The sequence below is a fragment of the Leptodactylus fuscus genome, chromosome 1 (genome assembly GCF_031893055.1).
Source record: "Leptodactylus fuscus isolate aLepFus1 chromosome 1, aLepFus1.hap2, whole genome shotgun sequence".
Classification (NCBI taxonomy): domain Eukaryota; kingdom Metazoa; phylum Chordata; class Amphibia; order Anura; family Leptodactylidae; genus Leptodactylus; species Leptodactylus fuscus.
This window is the reverse complement of record NC_134265.1, coordinates 124,824,342-124,846,440: the sequence shown is the minus strand read 5'-3', so window position 1 is coordinate 124,846,440 and position 22,099 is coordinate 124,824,342. Positions and strand designations below refer to the sequence as shown.

At 39.7% G+C, this 22,099-nt stretch overlaps 1 long non-coding RNA gene across 1 annotated transcript in view; it reads left to right on the top strand.

The window, feature by feature from the left end:
• The window catches only part of LOC142206766 (uncharacterized), a 213,210-nt gene that overhangs the window by 28,217 nt on the left and 162,894 nt on the right, over positions 1–22,099 (top strand). Inside the window, exon 2 of the long non-coding RNA XR_012716884.1 lies at positions 4,653–4,681. This is a non-coding gene — a long non-coding RNA (uncharacterized LOC142206766). The remainder of the gene's footprint in view (positions 1–4,652; positions 4,682–22,099) is intronic.

Sequence of the window (22,099 nt, the reverse complement as noted above, 5' to 3'; positions counted from 1 at the left end):
AGTGGAATGTGATGGACCAGGCTGCAGGACATATCTGGCTGAGTGGTGGCAGCAGTGGTAGCTGTGGCAATATGGCATGAAATAATGTGATGTGTCAAGTCCCAAAAGATGATGTCCGGCTGTGTAGGAGTAGCAGGCAGCGTCAGCAGTACAGTAAATGGAAGATGATACAGGGAGACAATGGCAGCTCTATTCAAAGGCATCAGCAGCGTGTGCCAGCGGTGGTAGCTGTGGCAGCAGAGTGGCAGTATGGCCCTCTGTAAAATAAGAAAGATTTTTTTCAGATTAGCACAGACTGCAAGACTATGTATTGGGTGAGCAATGAAAAACGCTTAAGAAACTAAGATCTTTTTCAGGTTAGCAGGCTCCATTACACTACTTATTGGGTGAACAAATAAAAAACAAAAAACAAACCACCATTAAATGCCAAAGATTTTTTCAGATTAGTGTACTCGGAATTAGAATTTTGCTATTAGAACAGCAGTTTGTAATGAAAAAAATGTAGACGCTTAAAAGAAAATTTGCACGAACAGAACTGACTTTGTTAGTAAAAACTATGTTAAACAATCTGTGGACAGATCAAACTGTTCTACTATAAAACATATCTATAAGTTCTATATGTATAAATTGCAATTCACACACTATTGAGGGGCTTCCAGAGCTTTAAAAGGAAATAAAATATCCAAACTTTATTTGTCTTCACTTTAAAAGCTCCTGGGTATAAAGAAGGGCAAAAGAGAGGCGCCACTTACATGTTTTAAGAGTGATCTATGCTCTTAATCACCTTGTAGTTTTTAAAGTGAAGACAATAAAGTTTGGAGCTTTTTCCTTTAGATCTGCTGGATGACCCATTCCTTATTTGTACTCTTTGCGTACAAAGCGTATTGCGTATTGCGTATTACAGATGATGCCATACATTAATATTACATTACAAATCACACTTTATTTCTGTTTTCTGTTTCTATTTTCACACATCTTTTAAGAATATATGCTTAGAAAATATGAGAGTTATGCCAGGTTCACACTAGCATACGGCTCTCTGTCTTTTGGGTCCGCATTGGGACCTGATAGACTGCTTAAAAAGGACACCCGCAGACCCCGTATAAACAATACAATATAAATTTGTCAGAAAGAAATGACCTCCTCGCAGAACTTTTCTCTCTACCGACTTTAGGCAGAGTCTCCTGTGGAGACGCCAACGCAGATGTGAACCTATCCTGAGAGTCCAATGGGAGCTTGTGCCTACTACAACTTTGTTGCTTTGATTCTTGATGGGTGTGCTGTCTCTATAGTCACACATTTTGTACAGTGCCCATTTTGTCTTTCAGAAACTGTTAGCTGTTATTTCTGAATATTATTTGGCTGTAAAGCCACTACTGATATCTTCTTTATTGCATACGTAGTTTCCAGATCCGTGTAGCCAACCTGTCAAGAGATTTGCTGTTAGTGTTTCCAGTTACTGTCTCAAGGATTCTGTCATTGGTTCCTGAAATCTAACACATTTCATCTTTCCCTGATCAACTATAACACATTCAATATTTGGCCATATAAAAAGGTATGACTGGATGTGTCTGACAGTTCTATGGTTGACCCTTCTCATGTACTATCAGAACCATTTCATTTCATTGATGGGCAAAATAGATCACAGTCAGCTCTTGTCTTTATGAGCGATGAGATTTCCAGACCGTTGGATGTAAATAGCCTGGTAGCCTGGGTGGCTGTGAAGCAGTTATTGGGTTTAGTATTAGCTATGAAGCTCTATGCTAGTAAAACTAGACTCAACTGATTGTAAATGGGATCAGGGGCTTGATGCCTGTATATGGTGTACCCCGGCCACATCCGCTATGCGCTGACCTCATTTAAAGCAAAATCTAGTACAGATGCAACCTTTCATCACATATGACCACTGGAATACACAGGTGTACTGGCAAATAGTGCATAGTGTATGTGACTAGGAAGCTTGTACGTGATAGGAGGAGCTGATCCTAATCTCATCTACTTTGTGCCATCCTTCCTTTGTGATCAGATTTCCCCCATAATTTTCATATAAATTAACAATGTTATAGGGGTACCCGAAAATTACCTATTTTTTTTAAGCCACGTTTTCACAGTAAACATATTTTGGATGATATTTTAAAGAATTTTCCAGCACAATATATGTAGGGTTTTTTTTTCTTTAAATTACTAAATCCTGCAATTTTCTAGTCTAGATCTAGGCCTTTATCTACTCCCTCTCCGTGCACCGAGCAGGCCTAGAAAACTTTCCCTTAGACCTGAGTCGGCTCCACACTGCCTATGGCCATGACTGTAAAGCAAATCGCTAAATGTTGTTATCAGAGCAGAGGGGAAGCTCAGGCCCCCCATAGTACTCCCAAGTATCCTGTTCTGTCCTGAAATTGGGTTCTGTGTATAAATGTGACATGCTCTGAAATTATGTCATATATTTTACATTTTTATGGGATCCACACGTTATTGACATACAAGTATGAGTGATTTGCTGAACATACTATTGGTGTTTGTATACGGCATATCTTTACCTTTGCATACCTTATTTAACCCCTTCATGCCAAACCAATTTTTTATTTTTGCATTTCCGTTTTTCCATCTCCTCATAGCAAGAGCCATAACTTTTTCATTTGTCAGTTCAAAGAGCCACATGATGGCCTATTGTTTGCAAAACAAATTGTACTTTGTAATGGCGCCATTCAATAGCCTGTGCAATGTACTGGGAAGTGGGAAAAAATTCAGAATGGAGTGCAAATGGAAAAAAAAAACACATTTGCACCAATTTCTTATGAGTTTAATTTTTACAGCATTCACTATGTGGTAAAAGTGACATGTTACCTGTACTCTGTGGGTCAGTATGATCACAGCGATATCAAATGAAGAGCTCAACGGAAAAATGGCCTAAGTCCAAAAATCAATATTGTGAGAAAAACAAAATTTATTGTGGAATATATCTATCCAATGTAATCAGCTAATGAACACCGTTAATCCTAATCATAAATTGTATTATTTATTAAAAAAATTGCAGCTTCATGTATAAATATATATATATTATTTATTTAATATTATTAATTAAAGCTTCAAAGCTGTATAAGTTCCAAAATTTAATACAAAAATTGCATAACAGAAATAAAGGCACATCTTAAATATGGCTTACACATCGAAGGCGCTACAGCACACGTATCTTTATGGTTGCCGCAGCAGTCGGCTTAAGTGCAATCTTATGCTAATATCGTCAAATATACCGTAAAAATTATTAAACGATGAAGAATAATAATTAACTGCCTCCCTTTTCGGCGCTAAATATGTGCAAAAGTCGATTTAGAGCCTTTTAAACAATAAGACAAAGTTTTTACACTAATTAAACAACAGACCGGAAGTCACGATTTCAATGAAAAAATGACCAACGAGAGTGAAGTAAGTAAGTTTGTATTGGACTTAGGCCATTATTCCATTGAATGTAAATTCTTCTGCATTGAAATATATGGACTTAGGTCATTAATCCTAGGTACCTTGTAAACCCAATGCATAGAACGAGGTACAAAGAAGCTTTCTAGGTAATAATTTGAAATATGACAAAATGTGGACTTAGGCCATTTTTCCGTTGAGCTCTTCAAATGTATATATCATTTGTAATGTTTTGATACCTTTTAAAAAATTAACTAAATTTAAATAAACTAAACATTAAATAACTTTACACCTGTAACTTTTTTATATTCATGTGTTTGGAGCTGGGTAAAGCGTCTTTTTATGCAGGACAAGATGGTGTTTTTATTGATATCATTTTGGGGAAGTTTTAATGGTTTGTGCACTTTTTATTCCATTTTTATAGGAGTCAAAGTTAAAAAAATTTTTTGGGACATTTTGATTTTTCCCCCCCACTATGACGCTCAGCCTATGTGATAAATATTTTTGAGACACTTTTGAGTGCGGCGATCCCTAAAGAGTTTATTTTTATTATTGTTTAATTATTTTATATATGATCTAGGGAAAGGAGGGTCATTCGAACTTTTGTGTTTTTTTTTATACTTTTAAAAACTTTCTTTCTTTACTTTTATTTTCAGACCTCCTAGGGACCTTCAACTAATATATTGCAGTATTGAGAAAAATCCAAGACAGGGTGTAATAGAACTGATGTAATGATAAGACTTGGAGCCTTTAATAGGTTCATGGCAGTCATGGTAACTGATCGGCGCCCTCTGATGACCATACTTGAGGCCAGCGATCGATTAAAGATATCTGCACCCATGGCATCTGCACACTTTAGATGCTGCGGCACCGTGTCAGCATCCGCCATGTATGGAGAGGGCTCAGCTCCTGAGCCCTCTCCATAAACCCCCTCACGCCTAATCACGTACATATATGTGATGTTACGTGAAGGGGTTTTTACAGAGGACCTGCTATCAATCCTGACATGTCTGTTTTAGTAAATACTTGTAATCCTTATGGAGAATATTTTCTCAGAGCTTTGTGTTATGCCATTCCTCCCTCTGTTATTCCTCCTAGAAATGTATGAATAAATGGGTAGAATTAATTAGATGCATAGTTTGTTGTATATTTTCTAAATCATTCAGTCATTACATTTTTTAATGAATTAGGGGATCTTTCCTGACCGAGGCTGTCAGCCATTTTGGAGTCAGAGCAAGAAATGGAGTTGGCTGTGGAAAAATAGATAGTAAAGAGTCGGTGATTTGGCCTACCAACGCCACAGCCCTGACTAAGGCTGAGGACCCACGTGACGGAAACGCAGCTTTTTCTGTTGCAGATTTTGTTGCGTTTTTTTGAGCCAAATTCAAAAATGGCTACAAAAGGAATGGGAAATATATAAAATGCTCTTATACTTCTCCCTTCTGCTATATCCACTCCTGGCTTTGGCTCAAAAAACTACAGCAAAATCTGCAACAAAAAAAGCTGCCTTTCCACAATGTGGGCCTCAGCCTGAAACCGACATGTCAGGAGATCTGATAGATCCTCATTAGTATCAGTAGTAAGTGCCTTTTCAGTATTGGTTTTGTCTTGGTTTTTGCTGCAGTTTATAAAGTTTTTTTGTTTTTGCTCTACAGAAAAACCAGTAGTGTATTTAGAATTTAGAAAATCGCATCACAACTTGTAAAAACACTGCAACGTGTGAAACTGAGGCTAAACTAATCATTTTTGTAGCTTTAACCTAAGGCCCCACGTAGCGAACCGCAACGAAAAACACTGCAGAAATGACTGCGACGGAAATGCATCAGGTTTTTGCCACAGCAGTTTTCTGCCCCTATTGTACGTAAATGGAGAACACCAGCGTTTCCGTAGGTATAATTGACGTGCTGGAAAGCTTTTTCGCTGTAGATATTATTCTACAATGTGTGAATGGGATTAGCCAGAATCCCATCCACTTTGCAGGTAATTCAAAATGTAGCATTTTTGCAACGTGGGGCCCCGGCCTTAAAGCAGATGAGTGATTTTCCAAAATAGCTACTATTATCAAAACTTCTAAAAAGTCCTATCAAGTATTGAAAAATCCATTGAGTTTGACTACAGCAATTTCTCATGAATCATCTCATTCCTACGAGCAGTGATTTCTAAGCGATTTTTAAAGTCGAGCAAAAAAAAGTTTGTGTACCCTTCACTTGCTGTACCATACCAATACAGAATACACATAAGGCGTCCATAAATTGACCCCGGGGTAACAATGCAATGCCATTCTATAACATGAGTGAAGAAGTCAGAGGGCAACATGGTATTCTTTGGTCATGTGTCAGGATTCAAAGTCGCCGTGCCTGTCATACCACCTCTGTCCACCAGATGGCAATCAAATCTCACTATTTAAAAGTTTTAAACATCTTGTTTAATTTATGCAGCTCTCAAAAATATTTCCTCATAATTCCATTGTAGAAAAACACACGTATGCACATTTTATGGCTTTATATAGTTCTTATTTGTAATTTTTATATCAAGGCCAGGGCACTTAATGCAAATAAGATGCTTTTATAAACCTGTTGCTATTGAGAAATAAATGACAGCTCCTGTGGTTTAAATGCAGATAGGAGTACAGTGTATTTCATCTCTGTTCACCTTGTATTAATGGCTCAGTTGTATTGTTTTACTTGGAGGATTTTATAGAATTTACTTTGAATGGAGGATAAAAGGGATCTGTTTGTGGCAGGAACATAGAATGTGCAGATCTCAGCCACATCTCATCTCTTAAAAGGCACCAGTTAATTAAGGGGCGGCAAATGATTGGCATGATGGGCAAACAAAGTATCAAAAAACATTCTGTATACTGTATCCCTGCACCTGATTCCATAAAAGGCTACATCAGATACCATGAGTGTCACTTTTGGCAGGTGTGATCTATTTCAGAAAAAAATATCACTGCAAAGCAAAATTTGTACTATAGTTCTGAAAAAAGACTCAATTGTTAGCGCTGGCGCTGCCAAACCACGAGCTAGGTTAGGCGCAACAAAGGATTGGAAGTATTTCTACATTTTTATTGTCTTTTGTTATAAGTCTCAGGGTGGCCAAATAAAAAAATGACAATATGCTGAACCTGACACATACAATGGGGTTCCTTTTTAAGAAATATACTAACATTATTACAATTACATATAACATGAAGCGTATCGACTAAATTGGATAAAATAAATTATAACATTCAGCTAGAGAAGCATTCACACGACAGAGTATAAGCCGTGTGACCGAATTTACCATGTTGACCAAATTTACTGGCATGCACCTTATGCAGGGAGATGGACTATTAGCAGTATAGTATAATATTATGCAGTATAGTATATATTATGTATGATGGCATGAGTTCCTGACTCCCAGCAGCATACTGTCCCATACTGTAATCGGTAATCTGTACTGGACTGTATTCAGGACACTATGTTGTTGGGAAGCAGACACTCCTAGCATCATAGATAACTATACTACTAGGATTCCCTATCCCGGAATAGGGTACAGCAGGTAAATCTGGTCAACACTCAGACCGAGAATGTGCCCTAAAACCTTAAGGCTAAGTTCACACAGAGGTTTTTTGGTCAGTGTTTTGGCAGAAATCCGCCTCCAAACCCTGAACCAAGAAACGCCTCACCATTCAAAGTATACAAAATGCTTCTGAATCTTTTCCGCTAGCGTTTTTTTCGCTAGCGGCAAAAAATAAGCGAGATGTCCTTTCTTTTTGAAGCCGTGAGAATTTTCCGGCTCACGGCTTCAATGCAAGTCAATGTGAGCTGCTTTTTTCCTTCTCACAGTTTTTTGGTCAAAACTTGAAGCGGAACCTGAAGCGTTTTTGGAAAAAACCGTATCATGAAACGCCAGACATTTTTTTTTCAAATATAATTCATGACCAGATCCCAAGAGGAAACGGATCAGAAAATGACTCAAAAAACGCTTCAGGAAACACTTCAAATGGCAAAAAACGCCTCAAGAAACGTCTCACACGTTTTCCGGTCCGGTTTTGACAATGCCAAAACCCTGACCAAAAAACTCTGTGTGAACTTACCCTATGGTGTCCTGTAGAGCAGTCTCTGCACATTGTGTATTAAGGCACAATATGCCCCTGTGTTTCCATATTTCATCGCAATGCTTCTACCTTTGTACATATAGTATCTGATGTAATATGCCACAATTTATTTTCTGCTGAATAACAAACCCTCTAAACACCTGTCTGTGAAAACAAAGTCATATGAATGTTTCGGAAAGAGTCTTTCACTGTTTGTTTCAATGTTACATATCGTGGCCAATTTATTAGAGGGATCTTCTGAGAGTTTAGGAAATTGGTCTATTGTTAAGGAATGTTACAAAATAAAAATACCCACTGCTTAGCTGTTCCAGTCTTCCCCTGCTGCTCCAGGAGCCCCGGCTGGTTCTGCAGCGATGACTTTCTGTACATCACATGATCACTGCAGCCAGTCACTGGCCTCAGCAGTTACTCTTACCCTACATACATTTAATTCTCTGTATGTGAATAGGGGCTACTCACATCACCAACGTTTTGATGGTCCACTTTAACGGACCATCACAAAATAGGTCAAGCCCTATTTTTGTCCATTTTCATGAATCCCTCAATGCACTGAAATCTGGGTGCACTGGAGACATAATGCTGGCGTGGAGATGTAATAGGTGAACACTACCTATATTATTTTATTCTAAACCATTCCCTGCTGTTAATCCATTTTTATAATAGCCATGAAAAGCCCTTTAACACTAGAAGTCCCAGAGAGGGGTCATTTAACATTTCTACCTTTGGAACCCAGAGACGGGTCGAATGACCTGAAGGATTTAAAATGTAAAAAAACAAAAAAACTTGATCGTCTTCAGTAGTTGATAACAACTAACTCACTGTCACCTCCAACTAACACAGGAACATTTCCATGCGGTCAGCAATGTTGCAAAACCTGCCCGCACATACTAACAACTGACAGGATAAAGATACCAAACTCGAACAAGGAATATAAAATTCCAGGTACGTTCACCTGCAGCACATCCAATGTAGTGTATTTAATAATATGCATCAAATGTTCCACTGATAATCTATATGTTGGAGAGACCGGACAGCAACTTAGAATGCGGATGAACTCACATCGCCATACAATTAAAGAACGAAGGATAGACCTTCCTGTATCAAAACATTTCTGCAATGAGGATCATAATATGACGGATCACATGAAAATTTTGGTTTTGAGAGGGAATTTCAGATCAAAGAGAGAACGACGCATTCATGAGTGTAAATTCATGACCCTGCTTCAGACACTAGAGTGTGTATTGAATTTGTCACAGAGTTTCATGTCTCTTTGCAGGAACGTGTGAACTGATAAGGACCTGTTGTCTCTACCAATTACTAACAACCCCCCCCCCCCCTTGCTCCTGGAATTCTAACCCTATGTGCCTTCTCTGTATATAAATATGCATCCTTCAGAAATGTTTTAAATTTACTTTGATAAAGGACCCAAGAGGTTCCGAAACGTCAGTAATTTGTCATCATTATGAGTTAGCCATTAAAAAGGTATCAACTACTGAAGATGATCAAGTTTTTTTGTTTTTTTTTATATTTCCAACCCACTGGCTAACAGGGTACAAGAACAAACACTTTTCTTATACTGAAGGATTTAAGCAAACACTTATAATCACAGTCTATTGTTCTGTAATTAAGGCCATTACTGTCACACCACAGGAGGTTGTTTGCCATTGAGTTTAGCCATTTAGTTTCTAGTTAGTTCTATTCAGTATATTGTATTTGATAATATAAAGACTATACATATTGTATAGTTTAGTTTTATTTGAGCAAAAAAAGCACTGAAACAATGAATAATTTTTTAGATATTTTAAATAGAATCAGAAATTTTAGAGCAAAGTACAGCTGTGAGTAATGACCAGACACATATGTCTAAGGCAGGGGTAGGGAACCTTTGGCTCTCCAGCTGCTGTGAAACTACAACTCCCAGCATGCTCCATTCACTTCCATGGGAGTTCCCAGAACAGCAGAGCCAGTATGCATGCTGGGAGTTGTTGTTTTGCAACAGCTGGAGAGCCGTACGTTCCCTACCCCTGGTGTAAGGCCTCAAGCACACTAGCGAAAAAAAATGCCAATGTATTTTCAATGGCACCGAGCACACCTGCAATTTTTTTTCGTGCAATTTTTTTCCATAGGTGCGATTTTCCAGCGATTTTTTTTTTATGCGATTTTTTTTTTATGCGAAAAAAACCCAGAGGAGTGATCTATGTGACCAATGGGACTGATCGCAAAAGTAGCTGCGATTTTTTTTTGCAATTTTTTTTTTTTCTGCACCCATTGTCTCGAATCTAAATATACAAAAAAGTAAATATACAAAAGAACAACTGTTATTTATATGTGATGGATTTACACTATTCAGCGCAAATTAGAACATAGCCTTACAGCAAAAAAACCCCCAAAACATTGTATCCATTGGCTCTTCTTTCCATGAACAAAAGAATCAGTCAGTTGAAATCCGACTGTCTGATCCTTATCTCCTCTGTTATCACATCTTTTGTCTGGGGGGAGGCAGGAGGACCACATACCCCTTAGATGAGGGCTAGGGAACCTTTGGCTCTCCAGCTGCTGTGAAACTACAACTCCCATCATGCTCCATTCACTTCCATGGGAGTTCCCAGAACAGCAGAGCCAGTATGCATGCTGGGAGTTGTAGTTTTGCAACAGCTGGAGAACCATACGTTCCCTACCCCTGGTGTAAGGCCTCAAGCACACTAGCGATTTTCCAGCGTTTTTTTTTTTTTGTGCGAATTTTTTTGTGCGAAAAAATCCCAGAGGAGTGATCTAAATGACCAATGGGACTGATCACAAAAGTAGCGCAAGTAGCTGCGATTTTTTTTTGCGATTTTTTTTTCTGCACCCATTGTCTCAAATCTAAATATACAAAATTGTAAATATACAAAAGAACAACTGTTATTTGTTTCCATGCTTTTATTTTTGCTATGAAAATAAAAAAAATACAAGGAATAAAATAATTCCACACATATTTAGAATAGGCTGCTGTGGGGGGCTGCGTGTGTGAGTGGCATGTCCTTCTTGTGTGACTAGCATTTCAGCACTCACTCAGCAGTCTGTCTGCACTGTCGGAACATGCCTGGCACTGCCTGGGTATGTCCCTGGTACATTTGCCACACGTGTATTTGTAGCAGTCAACACATCTCTCAGTTGCACAATTGTTCGTGCATCGATGGTTGACCTGACACTTCGCCCTTTTGCCAGGGCTGGGTGTGGAAGGTTGTTGCCGAAGGAGTTTCTCCTTGCGTGCCTTCTTTTCAGTCACATGAAAGCCACCTAACTCTTTTGCAAGCTCAACCAGGAAGTCCACCCGTCTCTCCTGCACCCCAGTGCATGCCTGATAAAGAACATGAGCATTCAGTGCTGCCATGTCAATCATGTTGTAGAACACGGCGACTGGCCATCTCCGTGTTCCTGCACGCACGCTGTACTCCCGCACCATTTGGTCCATTACATCCACACCGCACTTTGTGTGGTTGTATTGTGTGACCGTGTTTGGCTTCCTTTCGCTGGTATCCTCAGTCTCAACCATGCTGTGAATGCTGCTGAGAATGTAGACGGCCTTCTTTCGTTTGGGTGCATACACTGTGAGTGTAGCACCAGTGGTTGAAAACACCTGAGTGGTGAATTCAGTGCTGTCCATCTGTCTAGCGGATTGAGGAATTTCCCGGCGACTCTTGTTGACTGTGCCGAGGATAGTGGTTTTCCGGCTAAGCAGTCTTTGTGCAAGTGACAATGATATAAAGAAATTGTCCGTGGTTACAGTTCTGCCCTTGTCCATGAATGGTTCCATCAGCCTCATCACTACAGTTTCGGAAAGTCTCTCCCCGCTGGGACGACTGGGGTCCTTGCCAAGATATGGGAGGACATTACAGATGTACTTTGATTTCAAGTCGCAAGCCACCCAAAACTTGATGCCAAACTTGTCTGGTTTTGTTGCAATGTATTGCAGAAAACAGCAGCAAGTCTTTGACGGGAAAAGCTGTTCATCAATAGTGATGTGTCAACCAGGTTTGTAGGATGCGATGCAGTTGGTGACAAACGATCTCCACACATCAGAGATTGCAGCAAACTTATCGGTCTCCACTCGCTCACTGCGTGTGAACATGTCATCAAAGCGAAGGTGTTGCATGATGTCTTGGAAGCGGTTTCGGGTCATAGTTGCAATGATCCTTGGGTTTCCCAGGTTTTCTGACCAGCTGTCACGTAGTGATGGAACCTTGGTCACCCCCGCAAGATAATGACTGAAATAAATGCCATTAGTTCCGGGAGACCCATGAACCAATCCACCTGCTCCGTGTGACGTGCATGTTGAGTAGTCCATTCTTGAATGCTACGAAGCATGTCAAGAGTGATAAAACAGAGGAAGCTCTGAAGGCGACTCCGGACACTTCGTCTGGCCTTAGCACTTGGATCTCCATCTGTAGGGTACGGTTCTATTGGAGTGAAATGGAGACGTTTCCCCACTTCTACTTCACACCACACTGTGCCATCTTTTGCAGTCTCTGTCGGCTCACTCGCCAACCGAGCTCTCTTTTTTGGTAGAGGAGGAGTCTCCTCATCTGCAAGATAAATAATTTCAAATTAACATTTTGTTTTGGTTCTAAATAAAAAAGATAGTCAGGAAATAGAAATCAGTAATTTGAAAAATCTAACCTGAAGACAGCTCAGAGTCCGAATCCAGTTGAAGGACTATGTCTTCTCCATCTGAGTCAAAAGGGTTGGTGTTGCTCAGGATCAGTTCCAATGCCTGTTGAACTGTGTGCCTTCTCTGCATTTTGTTTCTTGTGAACTATTTGTGAATTAGTCACCTATTTAATTTGCTAAGGTGTTGAGGGGTGGGCAGACACACTCAGGAGCAGCTTACATTCTTTTGTTTACACCCTCTTACAAGACCTGAGGTGGATCAACACCATTGTCCCCTGCAGATTCCTCAGACAATGGCCACATTTGCAAAAGATAGGAAGCTAATTGGAGCCATCAGAGTTGCCTGTTTGGATTAAGGGTCATTTGACCCTCTTTCAGGACTTCAAGGGGGAGCTCGAAATTTCTGGGACTTCTAGTGTTAAAGCCGGGGCTCCACAGGACGGCAACGCTGCAATTTGCCCGTAATGGAAACGCTGCAGGAAAAATCGCTTCATCTTACAGTAATGGCAAACTGGATGGGTTTCTATCAAACCACATGCCCACTTTGCGGTAAAAACCACGGTGTGGACACGCAGCGATTTCCAACACCACAGTGGATTTGGAAATCGTTGCATGTCAATTGTACCTACAGAAACACCAGTGGTTTCCCCATAGGTATAATTGTAACAGAAAGTCCGCGTTGGAAAACTCTATGAATTGCTGCAGGAAGAGCCACGATGAGTTGCTGCCGCGGCAATACAGTGCTGCAGGATGTCCTGTGGGGCCTTAGCCTAAGGCTGAGGCCCCAGGTTTCCGAAACGCAGCTTTTTTTTTTTGTTGTTGCAGATTTTGCTGCTGTTATGTGAATCAGAGCCAAGAATGGATACAAAAGGAATGGGAAATATATAGGAAGTTCTTATACTTCTCCCTTCTGCTGACTACACCCTGGCTTTGGCTCATCAAACTGCAGCAAAATCTGCAACAAAAAAAAGCTGTGCTTCTGCAACGTGGGGTCTCAGCCTAAGCCTGGCATAGACAGATTCTTGGGAGGATTTTGTGTGGAGTGGACAATATTGTATGCATTTTACCCCAAAACAGGCAGTCAGCACTAGACCAGACCAGGCACATAATAATAATAATAATAATAATAATAATAATAATAATAATAATAATAATGACAATTTTTTTTCAGGCAATATTCATACAGAGCAGTTTGATGCAATTATTATTATTATTATTATTATTATTATTATTGTTTTTTTGTATCCAAAGCCAAAAGTGGATACTGAAGAGATTCTTTGTTTTAGCTAAAACAGAATACAAAACTGGTTAAGCTGCCTTGTGTGAACAGAACATGGCCTTCAATTGTAATCGTTTTTTCACATTTTTATGCTATTGTATGTGGAGGGGTTTGCTGATCATTTTTGTGATTTACATTATTAACATATTGTACATTCTTTTAGGGGAAACATCTAATAATAATCACATTTCCAACTTGTTTTTAATGAGCGATTTCCCAGTTTCTGTCATAGCTAGAGACGCTGTATTGTTAGCATATACAGTCCTATGAAAATGTTTGGGCACCCCTATTAATCTTAATCATTTTTTGTTCTAAATATTTTGGTGTTTGCAACAGCCATTTCAGTTTGATATATCTAATAACTGATGGACACAGTAATATTTCAGGATTGAAATGAGGTTTATTGTACTAACAGAAAATGTGCAATATGCATTAAACCAAAATTTGACCGGTGCAAAAGTATGGGCACCCTTATCATTTTATTGATTTGAATTCCCCTAACTACTTTTTACTGACTTACTGAAGCACAAAATTGGTTTTGTAACCTCAGTGAGCTTTGAACTTCATAGCCAGATGTATCCAATCATAAGAAAAGGTATTTAAGGTGGCCAATTGCAAGTTGATCTCCTATTTGAATCTCCTCTGAAGAGTGGCATCATGGGCTACTCAAAACAACTCTCAAATGATCTGAAAACAAAGATTGTTCAACATAGTTGTTCAGGGGAAGGATACAAAAAGTTGTCTCAGAGATTTAACCTGTCAGTTTCCACTGTGAGGAACATAGTAAGGAAATGGAAGACCACAGGGACAGTTCTTGTTAAGCCCAGAAGTGGCAGGCCAAGAAAAATATCAGAAAGGCAGAGAAGAAGAATGGTGAGAACAGTCAAAGACAATCCACAGACCACCTCCAAAGAGCTGCAGCATCATCTTGCTGCAGATGGTGTCACTGTGCATCGGTCAACTATACAGCGCACTTTGCACAAATAGAAGCTGTATGGGAGAGTGATGAGAAAGAAGCCGTTTCTGCACGTACGCCACAAATAGAGTTGCCTGAGGTATGAAAAAGCACATTTGGACAAGGCAGCTTCATTTTGGAAACAAAAATTGAGTTGTTTGGTTATAAAAAAAGGCGTTATGCATGGCGTCCAAAAAGAAACAGCATTCCAAGAAAAACACATGCTACCCACTGTAAAATTTGGTGGAGGTTCCATCATGCTTTGGGGCTGTGTGGCCAATGCCGGCATCGGGAATCTTGTTAAAGTTGAGAGTCGCATGGATTCCACTCAGTATCAGCAGATTCTTGAGAATAATGTTCAAGAATCAGTGACGAAGTTGAAGTTACGCCGGGGATGGATATTTCAGCAAGACAATGATCCAAAACACCGCTCCAGATCGACTCAGGCATTCATGCAGAGGAACAAGTACAATGTTCTGGAATGGCCATCCCAGTCCCCAGACCTGAATATCATTGAACATCTGTGGGATGATTTGAAGCGGGCTGTCCATGCTCGGCGACCATCTAACTTAACTGAACTTGAATTGTTTGTCCAAAATACCTTTATCCAGGATCCAGGAACTGATTAAAAGCTACAGGAAGCGACTAGAGGCTGTTATCTTTGCAAAAGGAGGATCTACTAAATATTAATGTCACTTTTCTGTTGCGGTGCCCATACTTTTGCACCGGTCAAATTTTGGTTTAATGCATATTGCACATTTTCTGTTAGTACAATAAACCTCATTTCAATCCTGAAATATTACTGTGTCCATCAGTTATTAGATATATCAAACTGAAATGGCTGCTGCAAACACCAAAATATTTAGAACTAAAAATGATTAAGATTAATAGGAGTGCCCAAACTTTTTCATAGGACTGTAAATGCTGAGACTCTCAATCTCAGTACTTTCCTAGTTCATATAAAACCAGAGATACACGTACTAGAAATGAGACCGGGTGGCAATATCTGCAATCCGTGCCCACATTTATTGCAAGCATTAAACCCCTGAAGCCTGGGTCAAAGCTGACTGAAGCGCCATTTTCCAGGCAGCACATGGGTGACACCATATTAGTATTAGAGCATTAGCTTTGCAATGCATTGTGTTAGTGATCAGACACCCTGGTGTTCAAGGCCATTAGGGAATATAAAAATTACAGTAAACAAAATAAAAAAAAAAATAAATATTTACATCAATCCCTTTCCCTAGAACACATATAAAAGTACATAAATAAGCACATACACACTAGGCATCCCTGTGTCCAAAAATGCCTGGTCTATAAGCTTAAAAATAAAAATATTTTTCCCATACAGTCAAAGCTGTAGTGGGAAAACAAATCAAAAGAGACAAATTTTCATTTTTTTGCTGTTTCACAGTGATAAAAAGTGATCGATTAAATAGACATTATTGGTATAAATGAAAAGTAAATCTGGCCCCACAAAAAAAGATGCCTTATACTTCCTTACCTTATGCAGAAATATAAAAAAAGTTATGGGTGTCACAGAATGGTGATTCCAAAATAATTTTTTTTGCAAACCCTACAATCTTTGGTTCCATGATGGGGCCCCTCTAAATAAAATTATAGGCCATGCTCCTCCATTTGCAGGTATTATTCAGCCCACACACAGTGTAATGCCCCCTGGCTCCTTCAGTATATATTCCCTTTTAGTAAGCCCCTCACAGTATAAGCCCATTTATTGGTCCCCCACAGTATGTTGCCCCCTTTAATGGCTCCCACACACATAATATTGTTCCCTTTGAGGATTCCACGCATACAATTACCTTCTTCTTTTTATTCTCCACACAGTATACTGCCCACTTTTTTTTTTTGCTCCCACAGTGAAATGTTAGCCTTAGATTCGACTCACATTTTCCAAACATTTTGGGCTCATCCTGAACCCGAAACTTTTGCAGTTGTCACCCATGAAGCACTCCACCGGTGCTGCACACGTTTGGCTGCTACCTATTCAGTTATTGGCTGATGTTCAACTGGACAGGAGCAGGGATCAGTGAGTAAAATAGTGGTGGATTAAAAAAATGCCGCCCCTCAGTTTATGGCAGGAGGGCCATCTGCTTTACAGTAGCACCCACTATTACCACTAGCACTCAAGTAGAGTACAAGAAGTATTTTTCTGTTAGTATCTATAGGGTTTGTGCAGGGCAAGAGAATATTGGCTTCTGTCATCCAAAAACAGTGTCACTCCTCTGTTTCACTGAAGTGAACAGGGCAGAGCTGCTATACTACACACTCTGTGAATAGTGGTGACATTCTTTTTTGGAAGACACAACCAACCATGTTTTTCTGATGATGCACATTCCCTTGATAGAGCTACATTGCTTTCATATAGGAATTGAATGGACACTACCACATAAACACATCAGTAAATGAACTAGAAAGCAACCCTGTAATCTTTTTCTGAAGAGCTGGCCATAGGCACAGGTCTACTATCCTTTTTCTACAAACAGCGAGAGCAGGGGCATAACTTGAGCAGGTGCAAAGGGTGCAGTCACATCAGGTCCCAGGAGCCTTAGGGCCCCTTCACACGGAGTAAACGCGCGTCTATTTTGGCAAAATAGAAGTGTAAAAATCAGACTCCCATTGACTTCAATGGGAGTCTTATTTTTACACATGTATTTTTACACGTGTATTTTGCCAAAATACACACGCGTTTACTCAGTGTGAAGGGGCCCCTAGGGGGCCCATAAATACTGACATCAGTATTGAGATTGCAGCTTCCATCTGGCCCATAAGCCAAGGAGACCCACAGATTACACTAACCACACTAAGGATGATTAAACTCCTTAGTACCTGTAATCATCACTATCAAGAATTCACTGTAGGGATGAGGTAGGGGCCCAGGACAAAAGATCGCATCAGTGCCCACAAGACTTTAGTTACGTCACTTAGTGGGACCATAGAAATTATACAAACTAGATACAGGTTCCTATATACTCTTCTTTCCCCCTGTTTTATACCAAACATTGATGCATTTCCAAAGAACAATTTTCCATAGTATGAACCTTATGTTGTAAGAAATCAGTGATATACTAGAGGGAAATCTAAAGATTGTTATTTATAGATCTCAGTCTTTAATAGTTTGGCAATACTTGGAGGAGCAAGAGGAGCCAAGAAGCTATATAGCAGTATATATAGCTCAAGACTTAGTGTCTCCAAGCACTTTGTGGAACTACCTTTTTGGACACATTTTTAAGGATAATCACAATGTGCTAAGAAATGGCCATAAATCTAGTAATTGCAGATGATGACGATGATGAAACCTTTTGCACTAATGATATACTTATCGGCAAATATTGAGTGTTTTGGGAGGCTCTTGTTGAGGGCAGGGACAGTGGGAGTCAGATACATTGCGTTCAGGCGCAATAATCTAATTACAAGTCCCAGTTTGTTGCTGTACACAGGGCAGTTAGTGTGGTTCACATGTGTATATCATAAAGGCTTTGGCACCATGTTATCAAAGTGAACTTGTAACCTTGTGATGGGAACAATTACTAGCAGCAAGCTACATTTCTTACCCATAATTATTCTTCTAAAGTCATCTATTACAGATATTCAGTGTTTTCTCTTCTTGTTGTAGTTACAGAAGGAAAGTGTGTACTTGCTTACCATACGTAGGGTATTGTATAGGAAGTGAAATCTTGTGTCCAGATTTATCACAGTGGCTGATTCTGGATGATAAATCTGGTCCGTGTCAGACTGGGTGGAAGGCCCACTAGTGGAGATGATTCAACTACTAGAGTACCTCTGTTCCCATAATATAAGGTATGCCCCTTTATTTTCAATGGTTTATCCACCTTTCTGATACTAATGGTCTATCAATATTACATCTGCTTCTGCAGATCAGCTGTACCGAGACAGCGCAGCTACAGGTAATAACAGGTCAGGAACTATATAACTCACCCTCCATATGATGTGAAACAGTGCAGTACCTAAACCCACCACTGCACACTGTATGGCAAGTGAACAGTATGACTCCTGGAAAAGGTAATACTACCTGTAGCAGCGCTGTCCTTGGGAAAGCTGATCTGGAGGGGCCCTGGCTGTCAGACCATCACAGATGTAATATTGATGGCCTATCCCAAGGACAGGCCATAAATATTAGAAAGGTGAATAAATCCTTTAGCAAGCCATGTGGTGTGCAGGGAGGTTTAAAAAAATTAAGTCTGGGCAACCCCTTTAATATTTCCCCATCGCTGCCCCCACACATTATAATGGACCCATCACTGGTACTTTATACAATGGCCCCATCACTTTTCCCTATATAGTATGGGGTGAACCAATGAAGTGGCCACTGTATGGGGGAGGGGTGGCAGTGAATGGACCATTGTATTATTACTTAGCAGCAGTACAGTACAGCAATATTATTTCATTACTTATCTGTCTGCTCTCAGGTTCCATTCTGTAACTCTGCTCCATGTGCACTGTTGTGACGTCATGTGTGCCCGGAGTGAGAGGTGCTAGAGAGCAGACTGGTATGTACTGATACTCAGCTTATCGGCCCAGGCTTAGTGCTGTCTGTGGACTACAAATCATAGTGTGGTAAAGCAGGAACCTGTGGCTTCCTTCTCTACTAGTAGCAGAACCGGATCAGAGTTCCACTTCTCCCCAGTTCTGGTTGTATTTTTAACAAAAAACAAAAAAGAAAAAGAAAAAATGCAGCCCACTTACTTATGAACTTTTATGCATGATCCTTGCTAGGAGTTCTGTGAGATTCCATGTAGCCAAAGGACGGAAGAAGCCCGGAATTCATCCCACCGGCTGTGGGTCAAATGGGATGGAATTTCCTATGAGACAATATTGCTTGTGAACATGTGTGTTTTTTAATTCTGGAATAAACGCTAAGTTTTATAAGGACCGTGGATGCAAGCTGGAATTTTTTACTTCTGAATTTTCTTGTATTTTTAACAACTGGATTGAGAGAACTGAGGAGAACATGGCTGCTACATTTACTTACTGATCCCCACTCTTATCTGTGGCCTCCTCTGCTTCCCACTTCAGCCTTCAATGGGCCCTGTGAACCTCACATGTTAGAATGTGATGATGAGGGCCACACGGTGGCTCAGTGGTTAGCAATGCAGCCTTGCAGTGCTGGAGTCCTGGTGTTCAAATCCCGCCAAGGGTAAAAAAACCATCTGCAAGGAGTTTGTATGTTCTCCCCGTGTTTGCATGGATTTCCATCCCATATTCCAAAAAAGACATACTGATAGGGAAAAAAAAAAAGCATTGCATAGGGCCAACTGGAGGAGGGTTTACCGGTGGGCCAGTCTGAGCCTGAATCTGGTGCATCTTTAGACTGTCTATTCTGTATTTATATAACCTTTTAGTTGACTTACTCTGAGCCAAATTTTTTTCACCTGGATTTTGGTGTTTTTTCTGCTTCGGAATTTGCTTGAAAAAAAAAAAAGGTTGATATTGGCTTCCTAATGCCTTATTTTAATTTTAAGAAACCACGCCATAGTTCATACAGATTTTCAGCCAAATGGAACTGAATTTTGTGTGGTGGAAAAAAAGCTCTACGTCAATTTTTATTGTGGTTTCAACACACACAGACACTGGCACAGATTTACTAATGTGGTTACAACTAGGTACTGACCTAAATGTAGCGCAATGTGGAGCATCTTTGGCACACTGTGGAACATCTTTAGTGCATATTGGTGCATTATGTCTAGACTAAAAAATTTTGACTTGCTAGATATGTGGTTGTGGATATTCAGAAAAATAAGTGTGGATAAAAATTCAGCAACATGTACTGTTAATGCACCAACATTGTTTTATAAAATGTTTGTGTGTGTGCCTTCCCATAACCACTGCCCTCATTTCATCCTGACAACTAGGTCAGAATAGCCTACATGGCGGACAGTTAGTCAAAGTGACAATCCTGCTTCAATGCTTCAATCTTGCTTCTGTCAATTGGGTAAAATGTCTTTGATTGCATTATGTCTAGCAAGCAAAGATCTCTCACTAAAAGGTATATTTCCCAAAAGTTGCCTTTGAGAGCATTTTTATAGTGCAACATGGGAAGCACTTTTACACCCTCTTGTAGCAATACTCATCGTCTATTCAGACCACACCTATAACCACTTACCGATACATATCTGCCCGAGACATAACTACATGTTAAGCAGTAACGCACCCATTTCTATCTGGGTACGTTATTTTATTTTTTAGGTGTGTATATTTGCGCCTGCCAGGTCTCCTTGCTCCTCTCCACATTTCATACCAATGTGACAAAAGAATCAAGTTTGAACTCAGAGTTTAGCTCTCTGGAAATGTAGTGTGCAAAGCTAATGGAATAAGTTGGGTTTGAGGCAGTTTACATCCTATTGCACAATTTCTGCTTCTTCTGTACATGAGTTATATTGTTTTATTGATTATTCTAAAATAAAAGTTTTAATATTTGTATTATTCCACATTGGTAAAAGTTTGTACTATATTATGCAAAATCCTATCTATCTATCTATCTATCTATCTATCTATCTATCTATCTATCTATCTATCTTCATATCTCACCTTTAGAGTTGACGTTTGTTAAGTTTCTTAAGCATGAAGTGACTTGTTCTTGCTACATTTATGGCATGATTAGACATTTTAGAAATATGTACTTACAAATGTACTTAAAAAAATGAAATATCTTCTTAATAGCTATAACATGAATCTTACTGAGTTAATATAACTTCAGTATCATTGGTTTCATAGCCACTTTAGAAATGCCCTAAGAATAGATAGTTTTGTAAACACATTACTGTTCAGTTTATCATGAAGTGTGAAGAAGATGGATCACTGGATAGTAGAGACTTTTTTGTAAACAGCCATGTCTCTCTATTCCAGACTTAAAAAAAGAATATTGTAAGTTATATAAAACTGGCGTTTATGTGAGAACTTTCTATGGTAATGAAGCCCATGTTCCAGTCATGAATAGACACTTGATATTACTGTACAATATATATATATATATATATATATATATATATATATATATATATTTCAATGAATAAATAATATGTGTACATACATAATATATGAATGAAATATTTTTATTGAATACTTTGTTCTGTACAAAGTTGAATGTGATGACAACAAAATCATAAATGGAAATCAAATTTGTCTGTGGTGCAGCGTGTCGTTGGTGGTTGGAGCGAGACATGTTGTCCCAGATGTGCTCAATCAGATTCAGGTCTGGGGAACGGGCAGGCCAGTCCATAGATTCAATGCCTTCATCTTGCAGGAATTGCTGACACACTCCAGCCACATGAGGTCTGGTATTGTCCTGCATTAGGAGGAACCCAGGCCAACCGCACCAGCATATGGTCTCACAAGGGGTCTGAGGATCTCATCTCGGTACCTAATGGCAGTCAGGCTACCTCTGGTGAGAACATGGGGGGCTGTGCGGCCCTCCAAAGAAATGCCACCCAACACCATTACTGACCCACTGCCAAACCAGTCATGTTGAATGATGATGCAGGCAGCAGATTTCTTTCCACGGCATCTCCAGACGCTCTTACGTCTGTCACATGTGCTCAGTGAACCTGCTTTCATCCGTGAAGAGCACAGCGCGCCAGTGGCGAAGTTGCTAATCCTGGTGTTTTGTGGCAAATACCAAGCATCCTGCATGGTATTGGGCTGTGAGCACAACCCCCATCTG